Raw genomic sequence first — 18,195 nt, 5'->3', positions numbered from 1 at the left:
AATTTGACATTTGCGCATATTAAAAGTAAGTGCGCAATGCAAACAAATGTCAAATAGTAATATTACTTTCTTAGATGAATTGCTTCGATGTGGCCATTTTAATCCCCCTTGTATTATAAGGCAAAGAATTGGTCCTTAATAGACAAGAATGGAGAATGCTACACCGACACGAACGCGGCTCTTATATTCATGACGAGTCATCATCATCAGCCGTACGACGCCCACTGCTGGGCATAGGCCTCCCCCAAGGATCTCCACGACGATCGGTCCCGCGCTGCCCGCATCCAACGGCTTCCTGCGACCTTCACCAGATGACGAGTAGTGCTTTATATAACAATATGCATACATACATCAATATTACCAACAAGTACAGAGCGCAGTTAATTCAATTAACTACTACGTCACCTGTAACTGTCGGCACCAGTACATCAAAGGGCTTGTCACCAACATTGTGACGTCACACCTCAAATGATATGCATAACTGGTATAACCCTATATCGCTATCAGATTATGCGGATTATACTATAGATAGTAGAACTATGGATACTATGAGTACTATGGATAGTATTGTATAGATGTATTTAGACAAATATGTTACCGTGATAACATATTCTTTTATAAATTAGAATTAATATATCAAATAAAAAGGCAGAAGGCAAGAGGGAAACCACTGCTCTAGTTTTCCCTAAAAAGTAGCATGAAGAATGCTACACCGACAAGAGCGTGACTCTTAAATTAGTGATGTGATGATTTTTTTTCTGTAGCCTAATGATGTCCCACTGCTGGGCAAAGGCCTTCCCCTTCTTTTAATTAGTATATCATTCCTGCCAAAGACACCTGGGGACACTCGGTTAACCGAGAACTATACAATGCGCATGTCACGGAAGCAAGCTATAGACTAGACTACTATAACCAATCCTAACACGTTCACTGTGTATGAACCATATATGGTGCACGTGCATACGTGCATGTCCCATATGTGGGGCACATTTTTTCTTGCCATAGTGTGTGCATGTACTTAAATTCAAATTTGTTTATCGAAAAATAACATTGCACGTGAGGGGGTTGATATTTAATTTTCAGTTACACAGTGAACGTGTTAAGTGTAGTTTTCACAAACACTGGTTCGACCATTATATACGGAGAGGTGTGGGTACTTGGTTCATCTTGCGATGGATGTGCCTCTGTACGACAAATGAGATATAATCCTGAGCTTATGTTATGTTATCGAATTAAACGGATAAATTGAACACCCGTCAAGACTTATTTTCTGCTAATTCCCAAGATAAGATATAGTTTAAAACGTGTCTGCACTGTTAGTTTTTATCAGTCTCCTACCTGTAGATAATTCGGTACATCTTTAGTTCAAACTAGCAAGTCACCGTCAAGCCACCATGGTGCGCAGTGTGCACCCACAGGCCTGTTGTCTTAAACGTTGTACCTGGAGAGAGCCTTCAGGGCTCCCCGGCCAAGTAGTTAATGCCATCTGCGGCAAATCTACAATAAGTCACGTCAAAACAAAAACTGATCACTTCGTATCAAAAGCGGCTACAAGTTGTCTTTACAGAATAAGGAATCATTTTTCAGATTTGTGCCTGCAAATTCCTGACCAAACTAGGGACAGTCTGACAAACTGTTTTTTTTTTTTATTTTCCCCATCGGAAATGGAGTCTCGGTCCTCGAGGTTGCGAGCCAGCACTTATCCAACCAAAGAGGCAGTATTTTTGAAAAAAAAAATAGAAATTGTCTTCTGACCACTGTAAATTAATAGCCTTAATATGTCTATACGTACTGTAAAGTACGTATGAGTAAAAAAACTCACAAACAAGCTGTTAATTGTAAAATGTCCTGTACTAATAAAGGAGATATCACATACATTCGACGCCAGTAAATCATTCGTCGGATCTCGGCGCAGGCGGCGCGGCGTGATCCGTGAAAAATTGCGCCATTTAAAACGATATTTTTCTGTCGCACTTTTATGGGGCTGGCTTGTATGTAGGTATCTGGGTTATGGGGTTCGAGAATTGTTGTTTAAATTATAATTTTAGTCAATTACCGACTAAGATTAATTTTATTTAAAACTTTCGCAAAATCGATGCAGCTTTAAAGATTGAAGATTATATTTACGAAAACGAATAATGTCAAAACAATAATACCAGTGACATATTTAATACTAAAGTGTGAAAATACTACTGCTTTTACATTTTTTTTTTCATCAGATTATTATGACTTCTTTTCTAATAAATAGAATAATAAAATTTAAAATGATCTATTGCCTTGATAAATATATTTTTATATAATCTCACACAAACCGTAGTTCCCTAAGTCAAAGATAAATTAGGAAATTCTGATTACTAAATAAAGGCAGATCTAAACAAAAACCGTTTCCTTTATTATATTTAACTCATCTATGAATTTTAATAATGAAAAATGTAATAATAAGTGCGACATTTTGTCACGTTTTTCTTAGACGTCACAGGTTGCTTTTTCATACGAATTCTATGGTACTTTCGTGTTTTGACGTTTAGTAAAAAGTAACTAATTTGACTATTTGGAAACTACCCTATTCGCGAGCCCCGCTGCAGCATACGAGTTTCGTGTCCATATATCACGGAGTGCTCATCACGTTTTTAATAAAACTCCGCCAGCCAGTGCTGTTTACAATTCATTGCTATTTATATTTTTTTGTGAAGATATGAAGTAGTATAAATATTTATATAAACACATGCCTATAATCCATAATAGGGCGAGCCAATACAAATTCACAGTTGTTTATTTATTAAGTAAGTAGATGTACATAATTATCTTGTTTTAGAGAGACATTTTTCCGTAATCGGGGTTTAGTTTTTAGGCGATTTTCACACTGCCCCGCATGATGCAGCGTGGCGCGTGAATGCGTGTTCTTCCGTTGCTTGTAACTATCTCCGTTTGTATAGAAAACACGCACAGTCTAACACACAGAAAATGGATCCGCGTCGCATCCACGCGAGAATCAGCAGCAGTGTGAGAATTGCCTTAAACTATATTTTTTACTACTCTACTACTACTTTTAGCTATACGTCTAACATAACATAACCAGCCTATATACGTCCCACTGCTTTACACAGACCTTTTTATATTCAACCGGAGGGGATGTGGAGCGTACTATATATATTTCATGTTAATTTTTATTTTTTTAAAGAACGTCTAGGGCCCTGTGCCGAGGTTTTTCTTGCAGCTTCTTTTCCCCGGCTATACAGGTTGTGAGAAGGTGCACTAGTTTTAGGCGGATGAGACGTTCGTTATGTAAAAATTGACGATTCAAAGTGTAACTATGTTACCAACTGAATAAAGATATTTTTGAATTTTGAATTTGAACTCCACCACGATGCTCCACTGCGGGTTGGTGTAGGTGTTTTTTATGGCTAATAGCCGGGACAAGCCGTATCCGTAGCTATACGTCTACAAAACCACACACACAAGTACATATACCAAATTCCCACCAGTCTTGATTCACATCAATTAGACTTCATCTGCCGTCAAATTATCGTAATTATAAACCTCGGCCCACTTCAGACCTCTCAAATTGCTGTCCAAATATACGTTAGGGTCCGTTACGTACCTCACAATCAAAAGAAAAAGAATTCCTACCAGTACCCCATATCTATTCTTTCCTACCCTTACCTTTGGAACGCCTTGCCAAAGAAATTTCCAGGTTATTACAATTAGGGTTGGGTGCATATCGTATTGGCAGGACTTGCGTGCTAGAGTGACTACAGAAGTCGTCAATAAACAAAAGTTTAAGTTAAATTAATGCTCTACTTCTTAGTTTGTGTGGTTGTTTATACAGTGTGTATGAATTCAACATTAGGTAGGTAGGTATTTGAGTATGCGAATTTAAAATATTTCGTCTCATGATCAGAAAAATAAAATCCTTTAGATAACAAACACTTCTTCTTTCGCGCCTTTTTCACATACACATAGATGTGATTTTCCTTCACAAAATCTTGATTTATTTCGATTAATTTCAATCCAAGTAAAAATAGACATACATAAACTCACGCCTATTTCCCACCGGGGTAAGCAGAGACTATGGCATTCCATTTGCTTCGATCCTGACTTCTCTTGCTTCCTCCACATACATCAATCGTTTTATAAACGCACGCCGGTTCAGAGTAGATCGAACGTCCCTTTCTAATGATATCCCTAATTAGGTCAATGTATGTGTAGGTAAAAATGTAGACCATAAGTTTTTACCTGCATTGAAACTAACTAGCCAATTGAGAGATATTTTTAACAAAAAATGTGATTTTTAAAAAGGCTTATATTTGGCGATACATCAATATTTTGCGATACATTTGAGGAGCTCGGTGGCGCAGTGGTTAACGCGCTCGGTCTGCGATTGTTGAAGTAAAGCAACTTTCGCAAAGGCCGGTCATTGGATGGGTGACCACAAAAAAAATGTTTTCATCCCGAGCTCCTCCGTGCTTCGGAAGGCACGTTAAGCCGTTGGTCCCGGCTGCATTAGCAGTCGTTAATAACCACCAATCCGCACTGGGCCCGCGTGGTGGTTTAAGGCCCGATCTCCCTATCCATCCATAGGGAAAGCCCGTGCCCCAGCAGTGGGGACGTTAATGGGCTGATGATGATGATGACATCAATAATTTATCTTCAGACACCAGCATTAAAGATTGTAGTTTAATTACTCGTGAACCTGCCTACCCTAATAAGGATTACGGGCATAGGTTTTCAAATGTATGTGTTTTTTATACAAATAAACGTCCTGTATATTATAAAGAACAAACGCAATTCACTAGACGAAGCCCTTAACAAAATAAAAGCATCCGGACATTTTGTCGAAGTCAGAATCGAATCTGCGAACCAATTGTTTTCAACCCCTGAACATGCGAAGGACAAAAGATGGCCTGATAATAATCAAAGTCTTTGAAGCAATGAGGTATAAGGACTAAACGTTTAATAAGGCTACGTTTATTAATATTTGTAAGTACTGGTATTTTCATAAATGATTTACCAAATAAGGTTTAGAGTAATACTCTATAGTACGGTCACGATCATTAATATGTACCCACTTTGGTACCATATCACATTAACTTTTCTGACAAATTGAACTGTACGACAGAGTCCTAAAGTGAGTACATTATATTGCTCATGACTGTACTTAAGATTTTGGTCCAGCTTTTACATTCTTCTTCTATCGTGCGGGTTGTGAGGTGGAGTACCAACCTCATCAACCCTGGTGTCAGGGTTACTATTGAGCCGCCAAAGGCCCCTGACATGGGTCATGTAACGACTACTTACTAACATCAGTAAATAGTAACCGGGACCAACGGCTTAACGTGCCTTCCGAAGCACGGATCACCTTACTGTCGGACAATCTGGTGATCAGCCAGTAATGTCCTAACCAAACTAGGGACCACAAAGTAATTTTTGTGATATGTCCCCACGGGCAATCGAACCCGGGACCTCCGGATCGTGAGCCCAGCGCTCAACTACTGGACCACGGAGGTCCATTAGATATAACATTTAAATAATATAATAATAATAAGATATTAAATTATTTAAATAAGAGTCACGAAACTGAAAATTTAAATAGTAATTTGCAGCCTTTTTACATAAACTGTATGCATAGATTTAAATCGATTCGTTGCATAAGAAAGAGAATTGATAAAGGTAACACTTGATAACGTCTTCCAATTTATGAAAGCGATAAAGAGTTAAAAAAAAACAAAACTCACCATTGAGCAAAACCGTAAAATAAAAAATGATTACATGATCAAAATAAGACCCGCTTAGGGGTCATGCTATGCCACCCTTTCACTTTTTTATACATTTTTTACCATAAAAAGTGTATTTTTTGCAACTTTTCCGCTTTTGTCTGCAATTTCGCACGGTTCGTTATAGAGGTCGTTTCAACCCGCGAGTCACGGATATTTTCAATGCGACACTAATTTTGCGCAACCCTTTGACAATGACATTATTAAAGTTATCTTCTCCCTTCTCTACCTACCTGTCTTTATAGAGATGTCAAAAGGGTTGATCCTTTCCTTGACCTTGTGATACAAAAGATTAAGGGTATTTTTTTTTTAAAGAATATGCGGATAGATAGTCCTAATCAACCGCCATTGTGATCACGAAACTTTATCTATTTATAAGTGAAATATGGACTTCGTGATCCAATTTTTCTGCTATTGCGTTCTGATTTTAAACTGCTAAATTATTTTTACGTCTGAACTCGTTTATAACGTGCCAGTTACAACTAAAAATAAAAAAAACATTCTCAGTTCTCAACCAATCAGTACATGTGTGTGATTCCATCTGCTTTTTAAGGTATTCCATATTCAACTTCTATTCACTGACTTTTGAACTAACTAGACATTACCATCGAATTGTAAGGTCACCTGCTGAGGCCCTTAGGTGACCCTATTTTGTATGAAGTTCTTTAAAAACAACCATACATTCTACACGCGAAAAGTACCTCTCAAAACACTGAGTTAAAGTTTAAATTTTGATGTACATTTTTTATGAAAGAATAGCCACAGGGCGTATCTGTTTTGTCAAGGTAGTCATGTGAATAATTCACAATCCGTTTAGCGATTATCATTTCAATGACAATAAAAGTCAAGGTATGTGTGTGCAATAAAGTGTTCTGTTATTATTATTATTAAAAGTCATTTTGCAAGGGAACTCACAATGGTTGGCGAGTAATTATCATGTTCGTACCCTTTACATCTTATGCTTACAACGGAGAAATATGTTTAATATATTATTTGTGGTTATAATAAATACTTTTTCACTGACTACAATTTAGTATATTTTATCTAAGCGAGTAGAACAATAATAGTGCATAGTTTGAGACAGTATTAGAACCTATTCATCTTTTCTTCGTCTGGGGGATAACGACCTCACCAGCCCTGGCGGTGGGTTAACGCCCGTGGCATGGCTCAAGTAAGTAACGAGTACATACTTAACGTGCTCTCCGAAGCACGGAATCATCTTATTTTACTGATAATTGGTTGAATTCAGCCTGCAATGTCCTGACCAAACCAGACACAGCTTCACAAAGTGTTTTTTGTAAGACGTGTCCCCACTGGCAATCGAACTCAGGACCTACGTTTCGTGAGCTCAACGCTCAACCACTGCACCACAGAGGCCGTTTATTAGTATTAAGTACCTACTGAATATAACTTGACATATGACAATAATAATACTGAATAAAAACGTTATTTTATATTCGTTTTTTAAACGTTATTTTCTATTCTACATTTGTAAAAAGTAAAGTGTCTGAATTCCATTAATTTCACGTCGTAAGATTCCATTTATCAATTACAGAACTGTCAAACAATCTTGACTTTATAAAACCACGTGTACAATCTCGATACAACACGAATAAAAAAATACATTTACCAAGTCGCGCGTTGAGAAGGTCGCTACGGCGTAGCTCGTAGACACAGATCGATTTGCGGCTACAAGTGACAAAGTTTTTCAAGATGGCGCAGGGGGAGGGGATGCTCATATTTTTTACTGTCGCGGGGTGAGCAGCCGAGCCGATCGCTACACCACTCTCCACTCTCTCGGCCTCTTAAAAGCCTTGGCCCGTCTCTACATGTGCGGTTATGTGGGTGTCTGGCTGTAGGGTGGGCGCTGTCAACTTTGACTCCGTGCATTAGCTTTCAAATCTATCGAAGGCGGCGCACGACCGCGATCGTCTTTTGTTTGCATGGTTGAGAAATGCGTCGGGCGTTTTGTCCTGCGGCTTTGTGGAGAGGTTAGTCGCAATGACAACTAGCTTAGTTTTAACCTTAAGGGCACTCCCTTGTATGGCGACATTATATGTCAGTATATCTCTTTTGTTTCTGTGCGTAAAATGTTATACCACAGAAGCGAAATCATTTTATTTTGTTTAATTCATTATCATAGAATTTATAAACTACCTAGTTATTGTCGTGCTTAGACACATGACATCCGATAGTTATGTTTTCAGATCGACTAGATAAATCGTATTATCATTTTGTTGTTCAAAGTTCGAAGAAATTACTTATTTAACAATTATGCTGCCTACTTTTCGAATAATTTATATAATTCTGTGTTGTATGTTCTTTTTGTGCAATAAAGTATGTTAATTTTACCATTTCAAAAGCATAAAAGACTTAATACAAGTATCATAGCGCGATTTAAAATTCGTTCAACACGAGATTATGTTACCGCCCTCTGGTGATGGAGCTAATCAAAAATACATGGTGTGACAACATTAAGCGGTAGACAGAACGGTATCTGTGGATAATACAGCGGAGGCGGGCGTAATGTAAACATCCTGTAGCTATGTACCTACGCCGGAGTGAGTTGTTAGAGGGACGTGGTAACTGGATTTGATTTTAGAACGAGTAAAAATATTATTTAAAGGTTTAATACGATCTACTCTGAACCGACGTGCGTGTATGAAGCGATTGATGAATGTGGAGAAAGCAAGAGAAGTGTGTCAGGATCGAAGCAAATGGAATTCTATAGTATCTGGCTTACCCCGGTGGGAAATAGGCGTGAGTTTATGTATGTATGTAAAAAGATTATTTTCTGTTAGTGGTAGTTAAATTATCATCGCTATAGGAAAGCCTGAACCTTTTAATATTTTTAGAAGATAGAATACGCTTGCCTATTCCTTCTTCTTTTGTGTGAGTTGTAGGTGGATTACCAACTTCATCCACCCTGGTGAAAGCCGCTGACATTTGAACAGTCGGTCCTGACTACTATTTACTTTAAGTTTAGTCGTTTCTCATGTAACAACAGGGCACCCTCAGACCAGTTGTCTTAAACTTTGTACCAGGTGAGAGCCCTCAACACTCCCCATTTGTCCGGCCAAGTAGTTAATGCCATCTGCGGCAAATCCACAATAAGTCACGTCAAATAAAAAAAAATCTAACACTAACAACATGAACCTTATCAGGGGCATTTAGCGGCTCAATAGTAATTCTAACCCTAGGGTCGATAAGCAAGGTCATTGACCTTCGTAACGACTACTTAAATCAGCAGTATAACAACGTTAATGCAGCTAAAATACTGCAAATGAAAGCTCAGATACCCACTCCCAACATAGCGTAAGCAATGTACACAATTTTGGTTGGTCTTGAAATTAATTTCATATAGCCTCGGGCGCGGGCGGGTACACCGGACCAGACACGCGCTTAGCCGGGTATCCGGGGACTGTAGCTCCCGGCGTTCCGAACATTGGATAAGCTAGTTAGAACAACGTTATGCGATATTGCGATTTGATTATCTTCGAGTGTTTTGTGGTCTTCTCTAAGTAGGTATATCTTCAACAAAATTTCATGTTACATTTTTCAAATTCCGAAAACTTTTTTTTTTAATACGGCTCATGTAGCATCTGTTTTTGAGGTTCGGTGTTTTCTTCTCCTGTAGTACTTTTTGACGTGATGTCTTACTACGGTGATGTGATTATCTAACATAACTATTTAATCTATCTAATGACTTTCCACGGTATTTTCTTTTAAATATTTTTTCGCCATCTTCTATTTTGACTCAACCTTGTTCTCTACACTATCCCTTAGACATATTTCACTTAGGTTTTCTTTGACGTGACTTATCGTAGATTTGTCGCATATGGCATTAACTACTTAGTCGGACAAATGGAGAGCGCAAAGGGCTCTCACCCAGTACAAAATTCAATAAATGTTGATGTGATAAGAGAGTTGTCACACCCAAACTTAAATCTTGTATGTGATCTATATCTGATGTACTATAAATGAAACCACAGCTGCCGTGAAGGACATAAACAAAATAAATTCCCGCTTCATTTACAATGATTCACAGGCCTCTTCCCATGTCGGGTAATGGCTATACACTGGTATTAACATTCGCCATTGTTTTCCGTTTTTGTGCTTTTTGTTTCTTCCCCTTCGTCGTTTAGAGAATCGATGGGGAAAGATACGCGTTTTGTTCGGATTTTCTCTCAATCACTTTATGGAGCTTTTTATTGTTTGAAATAATATTTAGTTAGGTTATTAATAGATTTATTATGAAAATACTTTATCACATTGAAATCGTACTTGGGATACCGAAGAACCCCTCATTCGCCGGTTTTCGCTATCGGCCCACTAGAGTCGATTAATTCTTTCAAATATAATCCTCTAAGCCAACGCCCTGAACCGAGCTTCGCGCTCAACTATGTACCCTCAAGCCTGTTGTCTTAAATTTTGAACCGGATGAGAGCCACTCCCCATTTGCCCGTCCAAGTACTTTATACCATTTGCAGGAAATCTATGCGTCCAATACGTCTTGTAAAAAGTACTTAAATTAAGTGGGAACGGTGAAAAAATATTTAAAAGAAGATACTGTGATAGTGTTATGATGTATGGATAGTTTCCTAGGTCAATGATAAATTATGAAATTCTGATTACTAAATAAAGACAGATCTAAAGGTGACAATATACCTAAGTACTTTTTAAAGATAAAGATAAAGATAATTTATTTGCTTAAACATGAGTAGTTTTCTTTTTTCTATTTAACTTATTTATGAATTTTAATAATGAAGAATGTAATAATATAAGAGGCACATTTTGTGACGTTTTTCTATGACGTCACATAGAAAAACGTCGACATTTAGTAAGAAGTAACTGATTTGACACATTGAAAACTCCCCAATTGTAAATAATGAGATGAAATTAACACCTAAATGTCATAGGCATGTAAATAATAACATACTAGACAGTCATGATGATGTTACATAAAGGTTATCAATATTAATCCCTAACTTTCCAATAACCAGCAAAAATGGTTAAATTAATGCACATTGAAATACTTTGTTATATTCACGCGTTTCAACATTTTCGATAGCTAAGGCAAAAATAGATCGTAGTGTGACGAATAGTGAAAGAAATACGACAATTATCGAAAATTTCACGGCTGAAACATTAAAACGAGTTCAGTTCGTGAGTGTGCGCACGATGCATTGTTGCGAATGCTACCACGGCCGTAACTTAGTATCTAAATACGCGAATCCTATTAAATCAGAAATAGCTATCCAATCAGTGTGATTACGCTTCAGTGCGTTTATGTAGTCGTTACAGTAGGCTATGCGGCCGGCACATCTGCGCCGGAGCATGCACTTATTTTTAAATTTAACGCGAGATTCCAAGATATAAACGGACGGACCCTTAATTGGCTGTCGACGTTTTTGCTTTTACATCCTTTATACGTGCTCTTATAGACTACATACGTAAATTCACGCCCTTTATTCTTAATAGGGTATACGAAGCTGGGATATTAAATAATGTTTTCATTTATTTTAGTCACACACACACACATGCACATAAGCTCACAACTAAGTCCCAAATGGTGTAGTCTTACATCCATCACAACATGTACGGTCAAGAGTACTAATATGTATACACTTTGCAACCATGTCACATTAACTTTTTTGTCAATTTAAACCGTAAGCCTCATTAAATGTCAAATATGATAGTGCGACAGGGTTCTAAAGTGGGTACATGATTTTGCTCATGATGTACTAAGTAAGTACCCACACCTCACCGAGCTTTCTTTCATTACAGGCTGATCACCTGATTATTCGAAAGTAAGATGATCCATGCTTCAGAAGGCGGAAGGGTGACTATCCCGTTGGTCTAACAGAAGGCTCGGTCTTCTTCTATCGTGTGGGTTGCGAGGTGGATGACCAAGCTCAGCAACCCCGGTCTCAGGGTTATTATTGAGCCGCTAATTAAAATGCCTCAAACAGTTTTAAAATAAACACGTTTCTGGCAGGACGTTACATTAATCCATTGCTTTTGATGTTAAATTAAAACATTATTACATAATGAAATACCTAACCTTACCGTGTAGCAAAACAAAGTGGTGTAGTGAAGGATTTGGCGGGAAGAAGAGAGGAATGGCGATTACTCCACCGACAAGAGCGCAGCTCTTAAATAAAGAGAGAGAGAGACCGCGTAGCAAGCACAAATACACACGACCAAAATCCGTTTAAGTTCCGTCAATTTCCATGTACTTACTCGCATCGTCAGAGGGTTGTCAAAACGAAATACTAAGCTCCCCTTCGAATTGATAAAATAGCCCCAAACGATAGAAACTCCCACAAAAGGCTGCTGGCACTTGAGACCCTCGACCTAAACGCTTTAACTATGTCCCAACCCCATAGGTACCACTACCCAGTCCTCGAGGATTGCTCACTCCACTTGTCTCCAAAAACCCGTGAATATTTCATAGGATTTTCCGCCTACCGACCACGGGGTAAGAGTTAGCTTTCTCTGGGGGTCTCCAGATAATGATGGCACTTCAACCGATGGTTTTGGTATTGCTTGTAATTGGTGGCCCTCATGTAAAACTGTTGCACGCGTCGCCCCTATGTGGTTCACGAGTATCTTAGGTACATGGCGGTGCATTCTGTATTTCCATTTAAATAACGCATGTTAAATACCTAATACCTACAACACATATATACAAAAACTAACGCCTATATCCCACCGGGGTAAGCAGAGACTATGGAATTCCATTTCCTTCGAACTTCTCTTGCTTCCTCCACAATCTTCAAACTTTTCATACACTTACGCCGGTTCAGAGTAAATCGTACTGAACCTTTGAACCATCCTCGAATTTGGTCAATGTACGTCTTTCTATGAAACAAATAAAAGAGAAGGTGCAGGTCGTGTCGTATCGGGAGGTGAAGGTTTTGGCGGGAAGAAGAGAGGAATGGCGATTACTCCACCGACAAGAGCGCAGCTCTTAAATAGAGAGAGAGAGAGACGTCCTTCTAGGTATTCCTCTGCGAGTCCTACCACCAACCAATAATAATAGTTGAAGAAAGATTGAACAAAAGTCCTAGCATCGAAAGAAATAATGGTGAACTAACCCAAAAACATTTACTAAGTAACAACGGAGATCCAACTTAATCATTAGTACGTTTTCGTTTACAGTCGTATACTTAGAGAAACATCGTTATAACCTGTAATAGGAGTGTCTCAGACAAAGTGTGGGTTTTAATTAGGCTCCGCAACGAATGGAGAAAGACATAAAAGTTGAGAGAGAGAACAGCGGCGCTTATTACAAACCTTACACACGGTCGAACCAGATGGAAAGACACATAAAGGTGAAGATGTCAACTTTGACCGCCTTTATAATAGGATAATTTTCAACTAGTCAAATCAGTTACTATTTACTAAACGTCAAAACACGAAATTACTATGGAATTTGTATGAAAAAGCACACGGTGACGTCATAGAAAAACGTGATAAAATGTCGGACTTATTATTACGTTTTTCTTGACTAAAATTCATAAATAAGTAAAATAGAAAAAAAATGTTTTTCCTTGGTTTTAAATCTGTCTTTATTTAGTAATCCGAATTACATAATTTATCTTGAACCTAATACACGACCCAATTGGGTAGTTGCCTGGGTCAAAGATAAATTATTACACGCTAATCTAGAAATAGAAGCCAGTCTAAGATGTCTAAAAAACAAACTCATTTATATTTATGACTTACTTTCGTTTTTAATTATACTTAATTAATTAATTATTTATTTTATTTTCAATTATTTTTATTATCTTTAACCTTAAAATTAGTTCTTAAACACAAAACAACATACAGTTATCTACAAATGGAAAAACATCTCCAAAGCATTTCCCCTTTGAACAGCTAATTATGAATAAAGTAACAATTAGTACGACGTTTTTTTATTGTTGATTTTATTATTTTCGTATTGACGTTTAATATAAAGTATGTCAGTTGACAATAATGTTAAGTATTTGTTTAAAGCAGATTGAGGGTCAGATGATTAACGGGCACGTATTTCTTAACATTATATGATTTGTCCCTTTTCTTTACCTGATACTTTTAATAAGAGAAAAGGAATTAGCACGAAACGGATGAAAGGATGGAAAAATACGAGCTGGACTTCTGTTATACGAGCGATAACAGAAGTCCAGTTCACGAGGACAGAGTATCAAATAAATGCATAATATATAGATATATACTCGTGTTTAATAATTGTGACAACCGGATTTAATAAATCATAATTATCGCGTATTTTTTGTCTTCCCATCATAGATAACAGTCATGGCTAATAACAATAACAGTGGCTGCAAACTGTTGAGTGCGTGTCATTTTTATGGACTGTGTGTAGTCTTAGGGCTGCTACACGTTGGTACTTTATGAAGTATTAGAATACAATAACATAATATATTTATTTAATGTGATAAATTGGATGTGACATCGGAAAAATGACTTGTATGTTCTATACGTCATTAAATATAGCCCGATTTGAATAACAGTTTCTTCTATTGTGTGGGTTATGAGGTGGATTAACAATCTCTGCAACCCTGGTGTCAGGGTTATTATTGAGCCGCCAAAGGCCCCTGACATGGCTCACGTAACGATTACTCCCTTACATCAGTATGTAGTAACCGGGACCAACGGCTTAACGTGCCTTCCGAAGCACGGATCATCTTATTTTCGGACAATCAGGTGATCAGCCTGTAATGTCCTAACCAAACTAAGGATCACAAAGTATTTTTTGTGATAAGTCCCCACCGGGATTTGAACCGGGACCTCCGGATCGTGAGCCCAACGTTGAACCGCTGGACCACAGAGGCCGTGGAATAACAGCTGTCAGTATAGGACAATGTTTCCTGATAATGTCTCTTTCACACAAGCCTATATTGTCTTGCTGTCCTGCTGTCATTCTATAACAACAGTATATAATACTGATTAATCACGAAATCTCATAAACGACAAATGTCAGAAGCCCTAAATTTTGCATGGGTGTTCCTTTTAGGATGAAGCTGCTCGGTATGATTTATTTATTTATTTACTAATTTATTTATTATGAAATTTTTCGAAATTCAAACCCCAAAGATATAAAAAGGGGTTGAAAGTTTGTTTAAAAAATTGACATTTTTTAAATTAGAATCACAGTACAATGCGGCCTTATCGCGAAGACAGCGAGCGAGTTTATCGCCGTCGATCGTGCTCAGGCGCACATTCCGCGCCCGCGACCGCGACTGGTTTATAGCTGCAGTTAATGACAATCCTAACGACCGGGAAGAGAATCGATTCAAAGTCACCCATATCGATGTTCGCATTCGATTTATTTGCTGCACAGCATTTGATGCTTCAGTACATTCGCTAACAATGTACACGTTGACGAACGAAGTATATAAAGTGTACAGTACGTTCATATTTACGCTTGTAATTCATTATTGAAGTAGGCAGAAGCACAAGTCAGAAAAGAACTTACCTTTAATAGTCTCTAGAAATAATAGGGTATTTGACGTAAATCACTACATAGTATAAAACAAAGTCGCTTTTTCTGTCCCTATATTCCTATGTACGCATAAATCTTTAAAACTAAGCAACGGATTTTGATGAGGTTTTTTAAAATAAATAGAGTGATACAAGAGGAAGGTTTATATGTATAATAACATCCATTAAATAGTGGAGAAATACTGTTATTTCTGAGGTTTTTAATGTAAATAATTTGAAAGAAAGAAAGAAACATTTATTACTTCCGGACATCACAGACACAGACAGACAGGTACATTACATTTAACACAGGACAAAAACCACACGGAAATCAATAAGTACACAGACAAAAAAAAATATCCAAAACAAAAAGAAAAGCAAACCAAAATCATAAAAACAATAATAATAAAACTAAGTATTCTAAATGCAACGCACTGACGAATTCTGAATTTCATTTTTTCCTCAGCATTGCACCCGAGCGAAGCCGGGGCGGTTCGCTAGTTACTTACAAAATGCTAATTTGGAATAGAAGATAATCAAAAATCAGTGTCAATTTGTTTTTATACATATCTTCGATTATGAATTAAGTAACAACGAGTACGACGTTTGATTTGCTTTTACACACTGCAAAGAAACGTCTTGACGTTTATAAAAAAGTGTCTCATTCGACTGGGTTGTTAAGTAGCTTGTTATCAAATCAATGCCTGTTATATTTATTTATTTTTATTTATTTATTTGGTCAACCAACGGCAAGTACACTGATACATGGTTACAGTTTGCAGTTGATACATATAAAAAAACTAGCGCGTAAAGCGCCTTGCCACTTACAGGTGGACACAACATGCAGTAATACTTTAGGTACTTAATTACTAAATTAAATTAGAGCTAGAAAAAGTAACAACTTCAATGATTAAAAAGTATCTGTTATAGATAAAACAGTTTTTTTGATTCGAGGAACAGATGTGAAGAAGATATCTATTTTATCTGTATACAATTCGTAAGTAGTATTCAAGTGCATGATAACAGATTATAAACTAAACTACACTTACTTCATGACGCGAAATAAGCATAAATTAAAAACATTCTATTGTTATCTTACACACTCATTAATTAGAATGATTGTCATTATTACATCTAGTTATTTAATAACGAAAAAATATTTTGCCAACAACCTTAAATCTTAAATCCTTTGCCTTTAGATTAATCAACCTAACAACATAATATCTCTACAATACATTTGAATCTCTATACAATAGAACTTACGTCTCATAACACTAAAAACGACGTAAAATAACAATGACAGAGATATGACAAGGGATATGACGTGTTATCGGAAAATCCGAGATATAATGGGCGATTTATTTATCTGTGGAAAACGTGAAATGAATAATGTAAGCGCGAATCTCCATCGTCTAATCTTAACCTCAAAATAAATGCGCAATAGAGCATTGAAAAAACTAATCTTCTGATAAGGTTCGTCATATCCATCTTAGGAAAAATTTTGTACTGAGTTTTGTTTTTGTCTTTTGTTTTTTGCCTCTTCATTTTTCAGGACAAGTTATTTATGCCATATATGGGGCAAATCTACAATAAGTCACAAAATAGGATATCGTGTCAAAAGTATCCGGCCAAGAAGTTTATGGTTTCTGCGGTTAATCTATGAAATAAGTGAAAAAGTCAAAGTACCTAAGTAATATATAATAAATGTATATAACAGTCACGTCGTTGAAAAAAAAATGTATCAACAGCAGCTGTGACTTATCTTCTGATTACTTATGGCTCTGCCTACCTCATTACGAATGATGGCATGCGTTTATAACTAATTTATGTACTTAAATAATTTTATAGTATGCTATGATTATTTAAATATACATAAATAATTATTTTTATGTATTTCCGAACATCAATAGTTCTTTTTTCAAAATGTCTTTTTGTTTTTGTTGTGATTTCATAAAGTTTGATGGACGTTACTTTCTATATAAAAGTATCGTTTACGCATCTATTTGATAGAATAATTTAGTAATCCATTATCTAGGAATACTGTGTTGTGACTAATGCACCTCCCATTATGATCAAAATCAATTACTAATAGATAATATGGAAAATAAAAAAAAACATTATCAAGATTGATAAACTTTGGCATTGGATAGTTCACACTCGTGTAAGAGATAAGTATTTAATAGGCATATAACATTCTAAATACAAGATAAAGTTGAAAAAATGTGTACTTATGGAATATCAGAACTCATGGTACAGTAAATAAAGCATAATGTTTCTATTGTTTTGCGTTCAACATGGTACTTAATATGGGACTTTTCAAGCTAAGTTCCTCAAAAACATCATAGATAGCGCTGTAAAGATTTTCCTATAATTTCATGGATAACAGACATATGCATCTTTATCTTTGTTTTGGGTATAAATGATGACCCTTTTTGTTACACCTACATACAATTACATCTTCCACCTATTATTATTCTGATCAAAATAAACAGAAGTAATATAGGTAGCAACATAATTATATTATACATAATGTGATCCAAATAACAAGCAACAATTAATTTAATATACACCTCTACCATTACGGTAACGAGCATTAGATAGATAGATAAAATACTTTATTGAGCACAATGGACACAAAATACAGAGATAAGGACAGCATATACAGAAAAGCACAACAGGCGGCCTTATTGCTCATGCAGCAATTTCTTCCAGGCAACCTTTGGGTACAGGAAAATATGTATACACTTTGGTACCATGTCACATTAACTTTTTTGACAAATTGAACTGTAAGTCTCACTAACTGTAAAATATGTTAGTGCGACAGAGTCCTAAAGAGGGTACATTATATTGCTCATGACTGTACATTATATTTTTGAATAATTATGTAAGTACCCGAGCAATGAGAAAATAGGTAATTATCACGTTAAATCTG

At 36.6% G+C, this 18,195-nt stretch overlaps 1 protein-coding gene across 2 annotated transcripts in view; it reads right to left on the bottom strand.

The window, feature by feature from the left end:
- Nucleotides 1-18,195, bottom strand: part of LOC126373549 (histone-lysine N-methyltransferase PRDM16-like) — a 166,004-nt gene that overhangs the window by 76,756 nt on the left and 71,053 nt on the right. The gene's annotated exons all lie outside the window — the stretch shown is intronic.

The sequence above is a fragment of the Pectinophora gossypiella genome, chromosome 16 (assembly GCF_024362695.1).
Source record: "Pectinophora gossypiella chromosome 16, ilPecGoss1.1, whole genome shotgun sequence".
Lineage (NCBI taxonomy): Eukaryota > Metazoa > Arthropoda > Insecta > Lepidoptera > Gelechiidae > Pectinophora > Pectinophora gossypiella.
The sequence above is the reverse complement of the archived record's forward strand: the minus strand, read 5'-3'. Positions and strand labels throughout refer to the sequence as shown.